The 20,827-nt window shown below is 37.1% G+C and overlaps 1 long non-coding RNA gene across 4 annotated transcripts in view; it reads left to right on the forward strand.

The window, feature by feature from the left end:
* Nucleotides 1-3,322: 3,322 nt before the first annotated feature.
* The window catches only part of LOC105479443 (uncharacterized), a 311,459-nt gene continuing 293,954 nt past the window's right edge, over nucleotides 3,323-20,827 (forward strand). For 3 of the 4 annotated variants that reach the window (XR_011623107.1, XR_011623106.1, XR_011623109.1), the window contains exons 1-2: nucleotides 3,323-3,457; nucleotides 6,372-6,520. This is a non-coding gene — a long non-coding RNA (uncharacterized lncRNA). The remainder of the gene's footprint in view (nucleotides 3,458-6,371; nucleotides 6,521-20,827) is intronic. The other variant, XR_011623108.1, reaches the window with a different exon arrangement.

The raw sequence follows: 20,827 nt of genomic DNA on the forward strand, positions 1-20,827 counted from the left end.
AGTTGAACAAGGCACTGTTAACAGTTAACACTGCATCTTTCTAGACCTTTTGTTCTAGGTATCTTTAATCTCTCTCTCTCTTTTACACACACACACTTCTTAGAAAACTGATTTATATTATCATGAAAAAAGTACCAGAATTCTAAAAATATTATTGAAATCAATGGAACATGTATTTATCTCCTTAAAAAAATTTAAGTGAGCTTGCTAGAATTGTATGTAGAAGATCAGCTAGTGGGTGGTAAAACCACCACTTTGAGGAAAAATGAGTGACATTCTCAAATGGCAATCACTGCTGTTATTCTGGGCTCCAGATTCTCGATCTTTGTTGTCAACTGGATTTAGTTTTTATTAAGGTGAACTTTGTTCAATTGATTCAAATGTTATTTGTGTATAATTTTACAAGTGTATCATTTTTGGGGTCTGCTGAAAAGTTATATACATATATTAGCCACTGGAGTAATTTTTTGTTTGATAATTAATGTTATTTTAAGGGCTATATCTTTTTTATGCAGTGATTTTTTTTTTCTAAAATTTTTACGTGATTAAACCAAATGTGAACACGGAGATTTAAGAAACCAAATTTACTTGCTGAATGCACCAAGTCTCTAGATGGGAAAAACAGAAATGAACAGATTCCATATAAAACATGCAGAGGAAAGGGCAAAATAAATTCAAAATCTTCATCTAAAATAATTTAACAGACCGAAGTTTTTAACCCATAAAGCACTGTAAAATAAGATAAAGTGAAAGTTATGTGTGTGGCTAATAAGTTAGTATATCACATAGAAATAAACATTGTAATATGTTGTGTATGATTCTTGAAGAAAGATTCTCAATCATAAACCAACAAATTATCCACAGTCCACACTATCCTGTTCATCTGGTCCTTCTTTCCCTCAATCCCCATACAACAAGAAATATATTCTAGAGCAAATGAGCGATACAGTGCTCTGAAAAAGAGTGAGTAAATTCAGAGGACCACATGTGGCTCTGGAAAAAGGAAACATGGCTCACACGCTGTATGGGGTCTTTGGAGAGAGAAACAGTGTATCTATGCCAGTCACTGTGACTAGCCTTTGACATTGACATCTCATTTAATCCTTACAATCTGATGAGTATTGTTATTCCATTTTGTAGACAAGCAAGCAGACCCAGAGACATTAAGTGACTTGCCCAAGTTCTTCCATTTAGTAAGCTTCAGGAGCAGAGAGGTATACAGACTTGTTGGACCTCAAAGATTAGGTTCTCTCCCACGTGACACAGTGCCCTCTGCTCTGCATCTGAGTACTGAACAGGTGTTTACCAAAGTAATAATCAATGAGGGATGTCATACATTTGTCACTTACTATTATTTCCTTTATATTAGAAATATTTTACAATTATATTTTCTATTTTCAAACTAAATATAAAACTCATTGTATCTCAATCAACTTTACATCTTGAGCCTTTAGCATTGCATGTCACATAGAGTGAATGTGAAACAGACATTACTGATGCGATGGTGAAGGTCAATCTTTTGGCATCCCAAAAAGAGAGAGTGTGTTTATGACAGAAGCCTATTTTTTATTTAAAACTATCTTATACATACATTATACCATCTTAATATACACGAGGAAAATAAAATTGAGAAATATGAAAAATTTTATTTAGAAATGTAAATACAGAATCTATAGCTTCCAAGACCTACAGACAAAATATATAATCAGTTATGGTTTCTTTCCTGTTGGGTTAATCTTTTTTAGTGTTGAATACACATAGGACTTTTGTTATTTCAAATTATTTATTAATATTAATATAACTCAGGACTGGTGCAGTGGCTCATACCTGTAATCCCAGAACTTCAGGAGGTGTAGACGGCCGTATCACTTGAGGTCAGGAGTTCGAGACCAGCCTGGCCAACATGGTGAAACCCTGTCTCTACTAAAATATTAAAATTAGCCAGGTGTGGTGGCGGGCACCTATAATGCCAGCTACTCTGGAGGCTGAGGCACAAGAATTGCTTGAACCCAGGAGGCAGAGGTTGCAGTGAGGCGAGATTGTGCCACTGCACTCCAGCCTGGGTGATACAATGAGACTCAGTGTCAAAAATAATAATAATATTAATATAACTAATTACTCTTCTCTGAGCTGCTAATGTGTTGTAAATGTTTACCAAATGGGATAGGTTATTATTGTGCATGTATTTCCCCATCTAAATGTTAATATTGACATGTAACTCCGGTTTTGAATATTCCTTATTTCTTTGCATTTAACTAATAGAGCTCATTTAAAGATGTCCAAATTTATAGTTTTGTGGTGTTATATTAAGCAATAGAATATTATTTATACTACATATTACTCCTGAATCTTGAGCTTTTATGATACATGTAAATAATTCATATGCCCACTACATTTCTCATAAATAATTTCGTCCTAGCTACAGGAAGGTTTCTTCTACAAACAGGCTAGATACCAAATAGGAGTGAAAATTGCTCCTTGAACTTTAAAACTGGAAAAGGTGGGAATAACATTTTTAAGAAATTTAGCTAATAAATTCTTGTCTTTATATTTCCAAGACCCAATTTCTTTATGAAGAACTTCAGTTGGCTGAAGCAGATCACAAGTTTCTCTCATTGTAAAGAAAGGATAGCACTTTGCAATTAAGACTGAGACAAATATCTTTTCTCCAGAAGAAGCAGGGCAAGGTGTAGACAAAGTTCTACTAAGAGGGGAAGAGGAAGTAGGAAACCACCTGCATTTTCCATGGGATTGTGGGAAGAGGAAGATGGAGGTCAAATATATGACAGGACTTCTTACTTTGGACCCAAACATCGGGGAACAAGTTGTATTCTTTACCTTAAAGTCTAAAGCTGAGGAGTATTAGATCACTCTCTCTTTTGGAACCCTAGAAAGACACTGCCTTAGCTTATGGTCTCAAAATAACATAGTGGGATTATAGTAATGACGTCCATTAGTTTAGCAGTAGCCAAAGAAGATGTCTGGATAAATAAGCTTGACTGGGAATTCTCAAGACTGACCTCGGACTCTGATGTCATAGAAATTCCGACATGCTCTGAGGGAGAGGGCGAATATAGTTAAAAATTTGACTGGTTAACTTGGCAGAGACTTCTATTAATTAAGACAAACTGATGTTTCACAAGGACTGGAGAAAAGGAAACTTGTTGAGGCAGGAACTGAAGAGAAGTTATAGACAGACCTCATAGGAGACCCACAGTGCAAGTATAAGCTAATGTAGGGCTGGCTCAGCAAGATATGCAAACAAGAGAACACCAGTTGCCTGGAGACCAACAGGGTGCCAATGATGAGGCTGACAAGGGACAGCACCATGAAGAACAGAGATCCCAAAAGACACAGGGCAAGACAAGGACATTTATGTTGTTCCTCCCCCAAAATGAAGCCTTATAAACCTTCTGTCTTTCTTCACTTGTATCTTTAACCGAGATCCACCTTGAAGGTGAGCATGGAGATGGGAGAAAATTTGAATGACTGAACATTTACTCAAAGGAGACAGAGTAATGGAACAGGGTCTCTTGTACTTGAAAAAGTTGAGACACCACTGATCTGCAAGGCTAAGATCTCTCTTTCACCTTGGCATGAAGACATGAAGATGAGTAGATAATTTTTTTTCTGTCCATTTGTAAACCAATGCGTACTATAATTCTTGTTGACAGTTTTTTAGGCATCTTTTAAAAAATCAATTATTTTCCTAGATTGAGACACCAGTGAGGCTCATAGCCTCTTTCCTCTAATGTGGTGGAGAGCTCTTTAGCAGCAGTAGTTTTGGCATGTACTATCTGGCCGCACACTTTTTTTCAGAAGACTTTAAAGGGTCTTTAACTCAGTGAATTATTCCTGGGTAGTAATAGATCATGAACAGTAGCACTTTCATCTAGCTTCACTTTTAAGTTTTCCCTTCAGGCTTTAAGAACCATTATTGCTGATCCTCTAAATATGCACTAAAATGTCTATTTGGCCAATTTCCTCAACTTTGGTTGATTGGTTGATTCATTAACTTATTCAACAAATAAGTACAGAGTACTATGTGCCAGGTATGGTAAACCAAGCTGAAAGCTTACCTATTGTCTCTGTCCTTATGGAACTCATATTTTGATTATTTGGATTATTGTCACCACAAAGGCACACTACAGCTCTTGCTTACATAGTTTGTCCTTTATTCTCTACAATTGTTCCTATTGTTAAACAACTCATCCTTTATGTATGTGCAACATTTGCCTTTTTTATCTCCACTATCAGTTTTACCTTTTTCTGCTTTTATTTCCCTTGTATTCTTATGCCTTTTAATATCACTTTAAACATTCTCACTATGTCTACACTTACAGTGTCTTAAAAAGTTTCTAATGTTTGAAAAACAGTTAACCCATACCTATAGAAAGCACATCAATGAATGAGGTGCACAATAACCAAATGTGTAGCAATCTGCTACAGTTACTAACATCATCTATTGGTGATCAGCTTTCGCTCTGAGACATAGTTTGTTCATATCTATGGAAATTCCTGAGTTAAAGTTTGTAAACTAAAAACAGAACATGTGTTTAATTATTCAGTTGAAGTAAAAAGAAATGATCAAGCAGTAACCAAAGAGACAAAAATTAATAATTAAAAATTTCTGCCTTTAGAAACGTATTCCCTGGATGCGGAGACCATTATCTAAAAATAACTTTTAAAATATGTTATGTGTAAGGTTTTAGGTGTATAATAAATGAAGGTGTGTTTAATTATCTACAAAGAAGAGGTAACATTTGATGTGGGCCTTGAATACCGGGTAAGAGCTGGCTGAGCAGATGGGAAAGAATGATGTAGGCACAGGAAACAGCACATGCCAAGGCAGAGAGGTGGGAAGGTTGCCATGAGGCACAACATGGGAAAGAGAGAGGGAGCTGGAAAATAAATCAGGATCTGAAGGTGCAGGGTTTTGTGTGTCATGCTAAGGAGGCTGTAGTTAATTCTATAACAATGAGAGCCCCTAGATGCTTTAAAGTTGACCTGTTCACGTTTAGGTTTTGAAGCTGTCTGGCAAGTGGACAAAGGAATATTTGTGCTGAGAGAAGGGTGAGGAAGTAGTGCTATCACTGGAATATATTCCTTATTTTATTTTATTTTATTTTATTTTATTTTTTTGAGATCATTGCTTGTAACAGGAGTATATTACAGTTTGGATTTAAAATATCAATATGAATATCCTACAGAGTGAAAATATGTCTACTGAGTTACATACAAGGTATCTATGCAATTATTGACTTGATCGCTTTCTAATAGTGCGTTTTATTGCTGAAAACAACCCAATTCTCAGAAACATGAGTTTTATCTGATCAATAGCACAAGTTTACAACTTGTAATTTCCAATACTTCCAGCTTATTTGGTGTAGACATAGTTATTTCAAGTTTTTCAAGTTCTTATTTGTAGAAAGTGTATTTGGTTCATTCATATTTGTAATCCTGATATGCTTTACACTTTAGTTATTTTATAAGGTAACATTGCTGAAGAGAGTAATTGGATTGCGCTTTAAATGAAAATAAATCTAAAATTATTTTTCCTTACAAAAAATCTAAAAAATTGTTAACAAATTTGTAAACTCTAAAAATGTGCAAAAACCTATGCTAAGGTCAATATAAGGCATTTTTTTCATCTTGGCTTTATTTCTAAGAAAATAAAATTTAGAGTTGCCATAAAATCCTATGGTAAATTCAATTTAAAAATTCAGCACTGAGTATAAACTGTCTAACACTATGAATGCAGATTTTGGGGGAGCATCTTGTCATAGTATACATAGTGCTCTTATGAAATTAAAAGATATATAGAGATCTCCATTTGGAATTGATTGTCAAAATGTATAATTATTTAAACACACATTTAGAATAACTGAACTATAATTCTTTGTGAAAACGGTGACATTGAACAAAACAAGGCAATGCATATTTTTTCCCTGTACCTACCAATAATTAGATGCTAAAATATACTTGAGCAGGAACCAATCTAGTTTACAATGGAATTGCGGTGTTTGTAAAGATGTCCTTTAAATGTTGGCTCATTTTTTTTTTAAAGTTTGTTGGAAATCTTTAATCAAAATATTTAATAAATAAAGTCTATAGTGATTGTCTATCATAACTTGGATGGTAATAAAATAAAGTAAAAAAATTTAAAAAGAAAAATAATAGATACTACAATCAGATGATTGACAAGTATGTAAGGAAAAGTTTCCACTTGTATAACATCATGCTAGCTATTATGACAAATGCAGGGATAAAGCAGACTCTTATAGCCTGCTAGAGGAGATACCATTTACATTCATGAAAAATGACTGTGTTTAACCTATTGTAGTTGTAATTACATATCTGTGTGGTTACAGCAGTAGAAAAGGAGTTCGAGATAGGAGTGAATACTGTGACCTGGGGTTATCATTTCATCTTTACAATATGCTTAGCACTATGTAAGAAATTGGAAATACAAGAAGACAGAGTTCTTATTCTCAAGAAACTCAGAATCTCCTGAACCAAGGTAAGCCTCAGGTATCAGGTGAGATACACCATTCTGGGCAGTAGAATAGAACTTCTCATAGAGGAATAAGCATTGTAGGTGGAGTGAGCTTTGTTTATGAGGGCGGTTGGCTTGGCTGGAGTGGAGGGAGCATTGAAGAGTGATGGGAGGTAAGCCTGAGTAAGCAAAGTAAGAAACTCCATAATAAAAACACTCCGGATTGCTTTCTGAGCATGGCATTTGGGTGTAGTCTGGCATAAAAGTGTATTTCTGAAGACCTGCTAGGTTGCTAAGTTTTGTGTTAGTAGCTTTATAATTCTTCCATTCCTCCTGTATTACATGGAGAACAAATAATATGGTTCTCACTCTTGTTAACACTAGTTTCTGTATCAAGCAGTTCTCAATCATGTGGAAGGATGGCATTAGCAGCCACACTATGGTGTGGAGTTATTATGTGGGTAAATTTTTTTCACACATTTGACACAAAAAAACATTCTGCACAATAGCATATTAGACTTCATTTCTTTGTTTTATGGAAGGAAACCACAGTCCATAACAGTTGCCTAAGATCCCACTCAATGTGTGGAGGGCCAGGACCCAAACTACATTCTCCTGATGCCTGGCAGGGGCTTTTTCCACTATATCAGCATCTCCACGATGGGATCCCAGGAATACTCATTCCAGAGGTGTCAATTGGGGCTCACAGAACAAAAGTTTCTAGGGAGAAAAATAACCTTGGAAGTATTGCATGTTAAATCCTTCTCTCAAAGATGCAGAGTTCACAGTAGTACATTAAAGACTTACAAGAGTTCCAACAGTAAAGAAGAAAGTTATTTAACAATGTTAAATTGTTGTAAAATGATACTCCGGGGGGGCAGAGCAAGATGGCCGAATGGGAACAGCTCCAGTCTCCAACTCCCAGCGTGAGCGACACAGATGACCGGTGATTTCTGCATTTTCAACTGAGGTACTGGGTTCATCTCACTGGGGAGTACCAGACGATCGGTGCTGGTCAGCTGCTGCAGCCCGACCAGCGAGAGCTGAAGCAGGGAGAGGCATCGCCTCACCTGGGAAGCGCAAGGGGAAAGGGAATCCCTTTTCCTAGCCAGGGGAACTGAGACACACAACACCTGGAAAATCGGGTAACTCCAACCCCAATACTGCGCTTTAAGGAAACGGGCACACCAGGAGATTATATCCCACACCTGGCCGGGAGGGTCCCACGCTCACGGAGCCTCCCTCATTGCTAGCACAGCAGTTTGTGATCTACCGGCAAGGCAGCAGCGAGGCTGGGGGAGGGGCGCCCGCCATTGCTGAGGCTTAAGTAGGTAAACAAAGCTGCTGGGAAGCTCGAACTGGGTGGAGCTCACAGCAGCTCAAGGAAACCTGCCTGTCTCGGTAGACTCCACCTCTGGGGACAGGGCACAGCTAAACAACAACAACAACAACAAAGCAGCAGAAACCTCTGCAGACGCAAACGACTCTGTCTGACAGCTTTGAGGAGAGCAGTGGATCTCCCAACACGGAGGTTGAGATCTGAGAAGGGACAGACTCCCTGCTCAAGTGGGTCCCTGACCCCTGAGTAGCCTAACTGGGAGACATCCCCCACTAGGGGCAATCTGACACCCCACACCTCACAGGGTGGAGTACACCCCTGAGAAGAAGCTTCCAAAGCAAGAATCAGACAGGTATACTCGCTGTTCAGAAATATTCTATCTTCTGCAGCCTCTGCTGCTGATACCCAGGCAAACAGGGTCTGGAGTGGACCTCAAGGAATCTCCAACAGACCTACAGCTGAGGGTCCTGACTGTTAGAAGGAAAACTATCAAACAGGAAGGACACCTACACTAAAACCCCATCAGAACATCACCATCATCAAAGACCAGAGGCAGATAAAACCACAAAGATGGGGAAAAAGCAGGGCAGAAAAGCTGGAAATTCAAAAAATAAGAGCGCATCTCCCCCGGCAAAGGAGCACAGCTCATCGCCAGCAACGGATCAAAGCTGGATGGAGAATGACTTTGACGAGATGAGAGAAGAAGACTTCAGTCCATCAAATTTCTCAGAGCTAAAGGAGGAATTACGTACCCAGCGCAAAGAAACTAAAAATCTTGAAAAAAAAGTGGAAGAATTGATGGATAGAGTAATTAATGCAGAGAAGGTCCTAAACGAAATGAAAGAGATGAAAACCATGACACGAGAAATACGTGACAAATGCACAAGCTTCAGTAACCGACTCGATCAACTGGAAGAAAGAGTATCAGCGATTGAGGATCAAATGAATGAAATGAAGTGAGAAGAGAAACGAAAAGAAAAAAGAAGAAAAAGAAATGAACAAAGCCTGCAAGAAGTATGGGATTATGTAAAAAGACCAAATCTACGTCTGATTGGGGTGCCTGAAAGTGAGGGGGAAGATGGAACCAAGTTAGAAAACACTCTTCAGGATATCATCCAGGAGAACTTCCCCAACCTAGTAGGGCAGGCCAACATTCAAATCCAGGAAATACAGAGAACGCCACAAAGATACTCCTTGAGAAGAGCAACTCCAAGACACATAATTGCCAGATTCACCAAAGTTGAAATGAAGGAAAAAATCTTAACGGCAGCCAGAGAGAAAGGTTGGGTTACCCACAAAGGGAAGCCCATCAGACTAACAGCAGATCTCTCGGCAGAAACTCTCCAAGCCAGAAGAGAGTGGGGGCCAATATTCAACATTCTTAAAGAAAAGAATTTTCAACCCAGAATTTCATATCCAGCCAAACTAAGTTTCATAAGTGAAGGAGAAATAAAATCCTTTACAGATAAGCAAATGCTTAGAGATTTTGTCAACACTAGGCCTGCCTTACAAGAGACCCTCAAGGAAGCACTCAACATGGACAGGAACAACCGGTACCAGCCATTGCAAAAACATGCCAAAATGTAAAGACCACCGATGCTGGGAAGAAACTGCATCAACTAACGAGCAAAATAACCAGTTAATATCATAATGGCAGGATCAAGTTCACACATAACAATCTTAACCTTAAATGTAAATGGACTAAATGCTCCAATTAAGAGACACAGACTGGCAAACTGGATAAAGAGTCAAGACCCATCAGTCTGCTGTATTCAGGAGACCCATCTCAAACGCAGAGACATACATAGGCTCAAAATAAAGGGATGGAGGAAGATTTACCAAGCAAATGGAGAACAAAAAAAAGCGGGGGTTGCAATACTAGTCTCTGATAAAACAGACTTTAAACCATCAAAGATCAAAAGAGACAAAGAAGGCCATTACATAATGGTAAAGGGATCAATTCAACAGGAAGAGCTAACTATCCTAAATATATATGCACCCAATACAGGAGCACCCAGATTCATCAAGCAAGTCCTTAGAGACTTACAAAGAGACTTAGACTCCCATACAATAATAATGGGAGACTTCAACACTCCACTGTCAACATTAGACAGATCAACGAGACAGAAAGTTAACAAGGATATCCAGGAATTGAACTCATCTCTGCAGCAAGCAGACCTAATAGACATCTATAGAACTCTCCACCCCAAATCAACAGAATATACATTCTTCTCAGCACCACATCGTACTTACTCCAAAATCGACCACGTAATTGGAAGTAAAGCACTCCTCAGCAAATGTACAAGAACAGAAATTATAACAAACTGTCTCTCAGACCACAGTGCAATCAAACTAGAACTCAGGACTAAGAAACTCAATCAAAACCGCTCAACTACATGGAAATTGAACAACCTGCTCCTGAATGACTCCTGGGTACATAACGAAATGAAGGCAGAAATAAAGATGTTCTTTGAAACCAATGAGAACAAAGATACAACATACCAGAATCTCTGGGACACATTTAAAGCAGTGTGTAGAGGGAAATTTATAGCACTAAATGCCCACAAGAGAAAGCAGGAAAGATTTAAAATTGACACTCTAACATCGCAATTAAAAGAACTAGAGAAGCAAGAGCAATCACATTCGAAAGCTAGCAGAAGGCAAGAAATAACTAAGATCAGAGCAGAACTGAAGGAGATAGAGACACAAAAAACTCTCCAAAAAATCAATGAATCCAGGAGTTGGTTTTTTGAAAAGATCAACAAAATTGACAGACCACTGGCAAGACTAATAAAGAAGAAAAAAGAGAAGAATCAAATCGATGCAATTAGAAATGATAAAGGGGATATCACCACCGACCCCAGAGAAATACAAACTACCATCAGAGAATACTATAAACACCTCTACGCAAATAAACTGGAAAATCTAGAAGAAATGGATAATTTCCTGGACACTTACACTCTTCCAAGACTAAACCAGGAAGAAGTTGAATCCCTGAATAGACCAATAGCAGGCTCTGAAATTGAGGCAATAATTAATAGCCTACCAACCAAAAAAAGTCCAGGACCCGATGGATTCACAGCTGAATTCTACCAGAGGTACAAGGAGGAATTGGTACCATTCCTTCTGAAACTATTCCAATCAAGAGAAAAAGAGGGAATCCTCCCTAACTCATTTTATGAGGCCAACATCATCCTGATACCAAAGCCTGGCAGAGACACAACAAAAAAAGAGAATTTTAGACCAATATCCCTGATGAACATCGATGCAAAAATCCTCAATAAAATACTGGCAAACCGGATTCAGCAACACATCAAAAAGCTTATCCACCATGATCAAGTGGGCTTCATCCCTGGGATGCAAGGCTGGTTCAACATTCGCAAATCAATAAACATAATCCAGCATATAAACAGAACCAAAGACAAGAACCACATGATTATCTCAATAGATGCAGAAAAGGCTTTTGACAAAGTTCAACAGCCCTTCATGCTAAAAACGCTCAATAAATTCGGTATTGATGGAACATACCTCAAAATAATAAGAGCTATTTATGACAAACCCACAGCCAATATCATACTGAATGGGAGAAAACTGGAAAAATTCCCTTTGAAAACTGGCACAAGACAGGGATGCCCTCTCTCACCACTCCTATTCAACATAGTGTTGGAAGTTCTGGCTAGGGCAATTAGGCAAGAGAAAGAAATCAAGGGTATTCAGTTAGGAAAAGAAGAAGTCAAATTGTCCCTGTTTGCAGATGACATGATTGTATATTTAGAAAACCCCATTGTCTCAACCCAAAATCTCCTTAAGCTGATAAGCAACTTCAGCAAAGTCTCAGGATACAAAATTAATGTGCAAAAATCACAAGCATTCTTATACACCAGTAACAGACAAACACAGAGCCAAATCAGGAATGAACTTCCATTCACAATTGCTTCAAAGAGAATAAAATACCTAGGAATCCAACCTACAAGGGATGTAAAGGACCTCTTCAAGGAGAACTACAAACCACTGCTCAGTGAAATAAAAGAGGACACAAACAAATGGAAGAACATACCATGCTCATGGATAGGAAGAATCAATATCGTGAAGATGGCCATATTGCCCAAGGTAATTTATAGATTCAATGCCATCCCCATCAAGCTACCAATGAGTTTCTTCACAGAATTGGAAAAAACTGCTTTAAAGTTCATATGGAACCAAAAAAGAGCCCGCATCTCCAAGACAATCCTAAGTCAAAAGAACAAAGCTGGAGGCATCACACTACCTGACTTCAAACTATACTACAAGGCTACAGTAACCAAAACAGCATGGTAATGATACCAAAACAGAGATATAGACCAATGGAACAGAACAGAGTCCCCAGAAATAATACCACACATCTACAGCCATCTGATCTTTGACAAACCTGAGAGAAACAAGAAATGGGGAAAGGATTCCCTATTTAATAAATGGTGCTGGGAAAATTGGCTAGCCATAAGTAGAAAGCTGAAACTGGATCATTTCCTTACTCCTTATATGAAAATTAATTCAAGATGGATTAGAGACTTAAATGTTAGACCTAATACCATAAAAATCCTAGAGGAAAACCTAGGTAGTACCATTCAGGACATAGGCATGGGCAAAGACTTCATGTCTAAAACACCAAAAGCAACGGCTGCAAAAGCCAAAATTGACAAATGGGATCTAATTAAACTGAAGAGCTTCTGCACAGCAAAAGAAACTACCATCAGAGTGAGCAGGCAACCTACAGAATGGGAGAAAATTTTTGCAATTTACTCATCTGACAAAGGGCTAATATCCAGAACCTACAAAGAACTCAAACAAATTTACAAGAAAAAAACAAACAACCCCATCAAAAAGTGGGCAAAGGATATGAACAGACATTTCTCAAAAGAAGACATTCATACAGCCAACAGACACATGAAAAAATGCTCATCATCACTGGCCATCAGAGAAATGCAAATCAAAACCACAATGAGATACCATCTCACACCAGTTAGAATGGCGATCATTAAAAAGTCAGGAAACAACAGGTGCTGGAGAGGATGTGGAGAAATAGGAACACTTTTACACTGTTGGTGGGATTGTAAACTAGTTCAACCATTATGGAAAACAGTATGGCGATTTCTCAAGGATCTAGAACTAGATGTACCATATGACCCAGCCATCCCATTACTGGGTATATACCCAAAGGATTATAAATTATGCTGCTATAAAGACACATGCACACGTATGTTTATTGCGGCACTATTCACAATAGCAAAGACTTGGAATCAACCCAAATGTCCATCAGTGACAGATTGGATTAAGAAAATGTGGCACATAGACACCATGGAATACTATGCAGCCATCAAAAAGGATGAGTTTGTGTCCTTTGTAGGGACATGGATGCAGCTGGAAACCATCATTCTTAGCAAACTATCGCAAGAACAGAAAACCAAATACCGCATGTTCTCACTCATAGGTGGGAACTGAACAATGAGATCACTTGGACTCAGGAAGGGGAACATCACACACCGGGGCCTATCATGGGGAGGGGGGAGGGGGGACGGATTGCATTGGGAGTTATACCTGATGTAAATGACGAGTTGATGGGTGTAGCACACCAACATGGCATAAGTATACATATATAACAAACCTGCATGTTATGCACATGTACCCTACAACTTAAAGTATAATAATAATAAATAAATTTAAAAAAAATAGTTAAAATTACTTATTTGTAGAAAAGACTTTTCTTTGTATACTTTTCTAATAGGAAATTATTTTCCCTTAAGTTTGAAATGAGTTCACTGTCTTCATCCTCATTTCTCAAATTTAGGGTAGCCCAATAGACTTTGCTGCAGGTAGCTGAGATGAGGAGGGCCAGTATTCCTACTGAAAAGACAGCAGAAGGATTTCACAGCAGGGCTTCAGTCTCAGAGATTACTGAAGGAGTAACTGGAACCCTGTTTTATTGAGTGTCACCAGACTGATGAGGCTTGTACTGGGCTGAAACATGAGCTAAGTGTATCTTATTTCTCACTTATTGAAAGCAGTGTGGCCAGCAGTTGAGAGCTTGATCTATGTGTCAACTAGCCTTGTTCTTGTCTTGTAGTAACTCTGTGATGTTGAGGAAGTTATTTCAGCTTTTCGAGCCTCCCTTTTCTCATGTAGGATGGGGCTAATGATTCCTAAGTCTTAGAATTTTTGTTAAGGCTGAGATGCTGTAATATGGACCATCTAAAGTGTTACATATAATGTATGATATATAGTTTTTGTAAGGTTCCTAGCAGAATTCTTGGCACACAGTTTGTGCTTGTGTTCAGCTCTATGGGGATTATGTGATAGCTCCTGCTTACAGAGTTGAGTGAACGTGACTCAACTGTATTATATTAGAAATAATAGCTGCTGTTTAGTGAAATGTCCTGTATGCCAACCACTCAACTAATGCTTTTAATGAGTTTCCTCATTTAATCTTATCAATGATCATGTTCATTCTTTTAATATTTTCATTTTATGGAGCAGAGAATTGAGGCACAGAAGGGTTGCATAACTTTCCGAAGGTTACACTATTAATACATTGGTAGAGTCAGGATTCAAATCCAGGAAAATGTTGTGTTTTTCTGCCTCTTTAATCAAGATAAACTATAGATTCATTTTAAAATTTCTATTTTTGTGTTAGACATATAAACATAGTATAATACAATAGATATTCAGAAATTATTTTGAAATATATAAAACAATACTAAAATTAGTATAAATTTTAAAAAATCTATTATACAGTCATCCAAATGTAGTTTTCACATGATATTTTTCCTTTTAGCCTTTGTGCAAAATAATATTTTCCATATTTATAACCAATATTGTGTTGTTTATCAGTAATAATATATCATAACAGTTTTAATTTTCATTTTAGTTTTCATAGTTATTTTTAATCACTAATATTTCCTCAAGATGACATAACATAATTTGCCTGATCATTCTTCCATTGCCAGACATTTTGATGTTTTCCAACCTTCTAATTGTTCTGCATACATGATTTAGGGTCACTTTTCATAAAAAATCATAAAACCCTAAAAACAAACAAACAAACCTGAATCATCTATATACATCGTTGATTTTAAACTTAGTATTTCTTTAACAAACCAAATTCTGGGATTTTAGTTACAGAATATCACTATCCTTTGGAAAAGCAACTTAGTATATTCTAGGATTTTCAAAGCCTAGCCAGGGTTGCACAGATGCAATTCTTTGGAAGAGGAACTGGTACAGCCTGCTCACACAAGCATCCCCTTGGACTTTTGTCATCACACATATTTTACACTCAGAAATGGAAGAGGGAGTGAACAAACAATGCCAAATTCCTACAGAAGAGAAACCCATTTCATATTATCAATCACCTCTTGGAATAAGTAACATGGTGTCAATCACGCTGCTAAAATGAACTTCCATTGCTGATTCCGTTTTCTGTTATTTTTCTCTTCTCTTTTTCCTGTAAGCTATACTCAGAGTGTTGCTGTTAATAAAAGAATATTCTTCTTCTGTTTCTCTACAAAGATACCTAGTATACCTCTGTAATTTATGGATCCAGAAAACATTATTTTTCCTAATTGAATCCACCAGCACTAAAATTACATTTTTCATTCTCCGTATTGCCTTCATTATTACAAGTTTTAACAGAATATGAGATATTCATACACATTTTATTCATCAGACTTTTTTTCTGAAGTTATGGAATACATTTAGAAATGACTTGGTTCATTTTGTCATCTAACTTTTAGCTACTGAATAATGCCATGTTATCTATTTTGGGTCATACTTATATTAGAAATAAACATCTATTGAGATTTCAAAATTTCTTATTTTTTTCCAGAGTAAGGCATACATTAAATTTGGTATTACAATTTATCCCAACAGTACAGAGCCTGCTTAGGAAACAGTTCATTTTTTCAGAGTATAATGAAAGGTTAAGCTTTGTGTATCTTTCTTGGAGGGCCAAGTACAGCTTGCCTACATCTGCAATCTTAGGGGAAATGATCACTGCATAAACTTCATATTTTTAATGGAAAAGAACAAGCAATAGCTCTCCAAAGACTCTTTTAAGAAAGGCAAAATTATGGAACTTGAATATTTTCTGAAATGTTTGGCTTCATGATATATTTACATTAGGAACTCACTGTTTTCCTTGAGCCCTCAAACTTTTATTTTAAGACTTGTATCATTCTAAAGCTATAAGTTAACTGCTGAAGGATGGAATTTTACAGGATGTACTGTGGACAGGGTGCAGGCGGAGGAAAGCATATGTTCTCACACTTTAAGTTGCTAGGGGAAAAAGGTATTTTAGCCCAAATTGGCATCAGATGGCAGGAAAGTCTTGGTTGGTTAAAAAAAAAAAAGTCTGCTCTGTTGAACCACAATGAATGAGCTCCTCAGAATCATGTACGTTTAAAAAATGATTCATATTTTTAAGCAAACTTGGAGAAAATTTGGGAAGGAAGGGATCTTGAGATCGTAGGTCGAGGTTAGATTTCCGTCGGCATTTTCTTCTTCCATTGTGGTGCCAGTGTTGCAATATCCATTCTAGCTGAGGAAAATACAACTAGCGCTCATTCTCAAAATCTCCAACCACCAGACATTTCCACTCAAACATCCTGCCACCATCTGAAACTCATTTAATGTTGGACTGATCTTTTCACTTCTCCCCGAACCTATTCCTTTGCTTTCCTTCCTTATATTAATATAATCATTTTCTCATCCCTTAGACATGAAGACTTGAAATTAATTTTAACTTTCTCTCCCTCACATTCAATGAGTCACCAAGTTCTTTATTCCATCTTTCCTATGTATCTGTCCCCTCCTGCCCATCTCTACAGCCTCTTCTTATACCATACCTTGGAAGCAGCACACACCTGATCCAGAACAGATTTTTGGACTCTGGACTCAAATTAGATACCCTGGACTCAAATCCTAAAACTGTTATTTACTAGCTTGGGAAAATAGGGTTGTTAGGGCCATCTTATAAAATTGTGATAACTAAAAAATAATGTATATAAAGCATAATACTTGACACAAACCAAGCTCTATAAATGAAAATTGATATCTGTCTTGCTGCTCTTCTTTTTTCCAAGCTCAACACTGGCAATTCAGTCTAACTAAACCATTTTCAGCATTCTATCCTTAGCCTCTGGACTTGCCAGTACTCACTGCACCCCAAAGACTGGTTTTAAGCTATGTGGTTATCATCTCTTCCTCTACATACTTGAATGCTTTACTCCTTCTAACCAGATTTTTTGTTTTAACAATCCCCAGAAACTGGTTTGCATTTTCCCACCTTTCATTGCTGTCCTGCTTTGGCTGATACTACCTATTCACTAGGAGTATCTTCTCTCTGTAAATCCTTTCTACATATCCAAATCTTGTAAACTCTTTAGAATAATGTCAAACCTATCATTACTGAAAAGTCATGCCTAACTGTGGCAGATGAGAGTAATTTTGTCATCTTCTGAACTTTTGTAGTTCTTAGTGTCAGTGACTAACTTTTTGGGCATAACCTTATGCCTTATGATATGGCTTTAGTATTATTCTGAACTTTTCTTGTTGTGTGTTACTGTTACTTAACCTTCCACGTATTTATTTCTTAGCTCTTCAGTTGTTTTCTCAGTTCCCTGAAGGCAGAGAACATGTGTTTTCCTCCGTAGTCTCTGTCATAATATCTAGGACTTAGTAAATCTTACTAAATCATAAGTGATTGAAGAGGATACAATTACTCTTGCCTGACATTCAGATATCTTGCATTAATATATGGGGCAAACTTTTGTAGAGAAATAAAGTTGTGGAGCACTTGCTTTGTGCTAAGTACTAAAGTGGGTAATGGGGATAGAGAGATTGATAACATGGTTCCTCAAGGAGCTCACTCTGGGAGAAATGGACATGTAAATACATTCATGCAAGAGGGGGTATGTTTCAAGTAGTACTAGACATACTTGCGGCACAAGGGAGGTTGTGTTCCATTCTGCATAAGGAGGCAGAGATGGTGACACAGAGAAGCAGAGGAGAAAGCTGAGAGCTGGTTCTTATAGAATGAGAAGTACTTTGCTCAAGAAATGGATGTGTGTGTTAGTATGTGGGTGGGAAAAAGAAGGAGTATCCTTTGAGGTACATGGCAATTCATAGAAAGAGATCATCTGTAGGAAATATAACAATCCTTTCAGAAGAATATGGAAATAGAGACTTCCGGTTCCAAAATGGTGGCATAGAAGCAAGTTGGCTCACTCCCACCACAGAAAACCAAAACTAAATATATAGCACCAAGATTTATGAACAGTAATATCCCAGGACTCACATATAAGGAGACAGTTCCCAAGGCACAGAGAAGTGAAAAAACTCCAAGCAGGTAGTAAGAGAATAGGACTTCCATTCTGTGATGCTCATCCTCCAAATCTGATTGGCTCCAAAAATGCAGAAAATTTCTTCCCAACTCATGGTCTCTACACTAGAAAAAGTGAGGTCATGGTGAACAACCATTTTTCCTAACATCCTGCGTTCCCTGGCAGGCAGCCTATTCCTATCTCAACCCACAGGAACCATCAAGAGAGCCTGAAGGAAGAGATATTCCTTTAGGCAGAGACAAATGAAGGCGGGACAACAATCCCCAGCCCAGGAAACTCTGCTCTGTAACTCAGCACTGGTCAGGAAGTTTGTTCCCACGTATGTCTTGGGCAAGAGCCCCTAACCAGCTTTCCCACACTGCCAAAATAACTCTTTTAGTATCTCCCTCATCTGGGATGGGCAATGCTCTTATCATTTACTAGAGCTGAGGGAAACCTGGACTTAAGGTGCCATCTAGTGCTGAAGAAAGACAGCAACTTACCAGAAAAAATGATATTTGATAGGTAAATTACAAAAAAACTCTAAGCATATTCAGTAATAACCAATATGAGCCAGACATAGAAGACTGGCATAAATAATTCTTTAATGCAAAGACATAGAAATATATCCACAAGAAACAACAGCAAATAGGGAACCATGACTCCTCAAATGGACAAAAAGAAATGACTCACCCTAATAAGATAGTGATATGTGAGTTGTCTGATCAGGAATTGAAAATGACACTTTTAAGGAAACTCAGTGATCTCTAAGATACCACAGAAAGAAATCAAGTCAGAAACTTAGAGAAATTTAATAAAGAGATTAAAATAATTTAGAAAAACAAATCTTGGAACTTAGAAATACATTTACTGAGATGAAAAATTTATTATAGGATTTCTACAACAAAATTGATCAAGCAGAATAATTAGTGAGCTTGAAGACAGGCTATTCTAAAATACAGAGGAATAAAATAATGAAGATTATATATGAGATACAGAAAATTACTTAAAAGGATCAAATTTAAGAAATGTTGATGTTCAAAAAGGAGTTCAGCAACAGCAAAACTTTTTCATATAAATAATAACAGAAAACATTCCAAAATTGAGAAAGATCTAAATATCCGGGTACAGATAGAAGGGCAGAGAACACCAAAGAGATTTGACTCAAATAAGACTACCTTAAGGCATATAATAATCAAACTGTCAAAGGTCAAGTCAAAGAAAGGATCCTAAAAGCAGAAAGAAAAAGGAAGCAAATACCACATAAATAAAGGAGCTCCAATTCATCTGGTAACAGATGTTTCAAAAAAACAAAACAAAACAAAACAAAACAAAAACAAAAACCCAACTATACAGGTCAGGAGGGCATGGAACAGCATTTTCAGTGCTGAAAGTAAGAAACTGCCATCCAAGAATACTGTGTCCAGCAAGACTATTCTTCAAATGTGAAAGAGAGATAAAGTTCTTCCCAGACAAACAAAAACAGAATTCACTACCACCAGATTCATCTGACAAGAAATGCTAAAGAGAATTATGCAATCCAAAGGGGAGAAAAGCATTAAATGTGCAAAACAAGCAAACATTTAAAGGTATAAAACCCAATGATAAAATTAAATACAGGGACAAGCCCAGAATAATCTAATACTGTAATTGTGGTATGCAGTTAACTCATAACTTTAATATGAAGCCCAAAAGACAAATCTATCAAAAACAATAACAGCTACAGCAACCTGTTAAGAGATAGGCAATATAAAAATATATAAATTGAGACAACAAAAAGTTAGAATATGGGGAGGATGGAGTTAAAGTACAGAGTTTTTGTTTTGTTTTGTTTTTTACTTTTTGTTTCTTGTCTTTTCTTTGTGATCTAAGATAAGTTATCATTTCTTTAAAATAACTTGTTATATTGATAAGATGTTCTTTGTAAGCCCCATGGTAACCACAATGCAAAATCCTATAATGGATCCACTAAAAATAACAAGCAAGCAACACATCAAGCCACAAGAGCAGAGAACCACAAAAGAAAATAGAAACAAAGGAATATAAAAATACAGGAGTTGCAAAACAACCAGAAACAAGCAACAAAATGGCAGTAGTAAGTCCTTAATATCGGTAATAACACTGAATGTGAATGGACTCAATTCTCCAATTAAAAGGCGTAGGAGAATAAAGACAGAATGAATAAAGAAATATGACCCAACAATATGATACCTACAAGAAACCCATTTCTCCTATAGAAACACAAATAGCCTTAAAGTGAAGGGATGAAAAATGATATTACATGCAACTGGAAACCAAACAAGAGCAGGAGTAATTATACTGGGATAAAATAGACTGTAACTCAAAAAGTACAAAAAGAGAAAAGGTTACTATATAATGATAAAGGGGTCAATTCAGGAAGTGGATGTAACGATTCCAAAATATCTATGCACCCACCACTGGAGCTCCCAAGTATTTAAAGCAAACATGAATAGATGTAAAGGGAGAGATAGATGGCAATACAATAATATCAGGGACCTCATCACCTCACTCTCAATAATGGACAGATAATCTAGACAGAAAATTGATGAAGAAACTTTGGAGTTAAACTACACAATGGAGCAAACAGGCCTAACTTATATTTGCCGAACTTTTCACCCA

This window comes from Macaca nemestrina, chromosome 5 (genome assembly GCF_043159975.1).
Source record: "Macaca nemestrina isolate mMacNem1 chromosome 5, mMacNem.hap1, whole genome shotgun sequence".
Taxonomy (NCBI): Eukaryota; Metazoa; Chordata; class Mammalia; order Primates; family Cercopithecidae; genus Macaca; species Macaca nemestrina.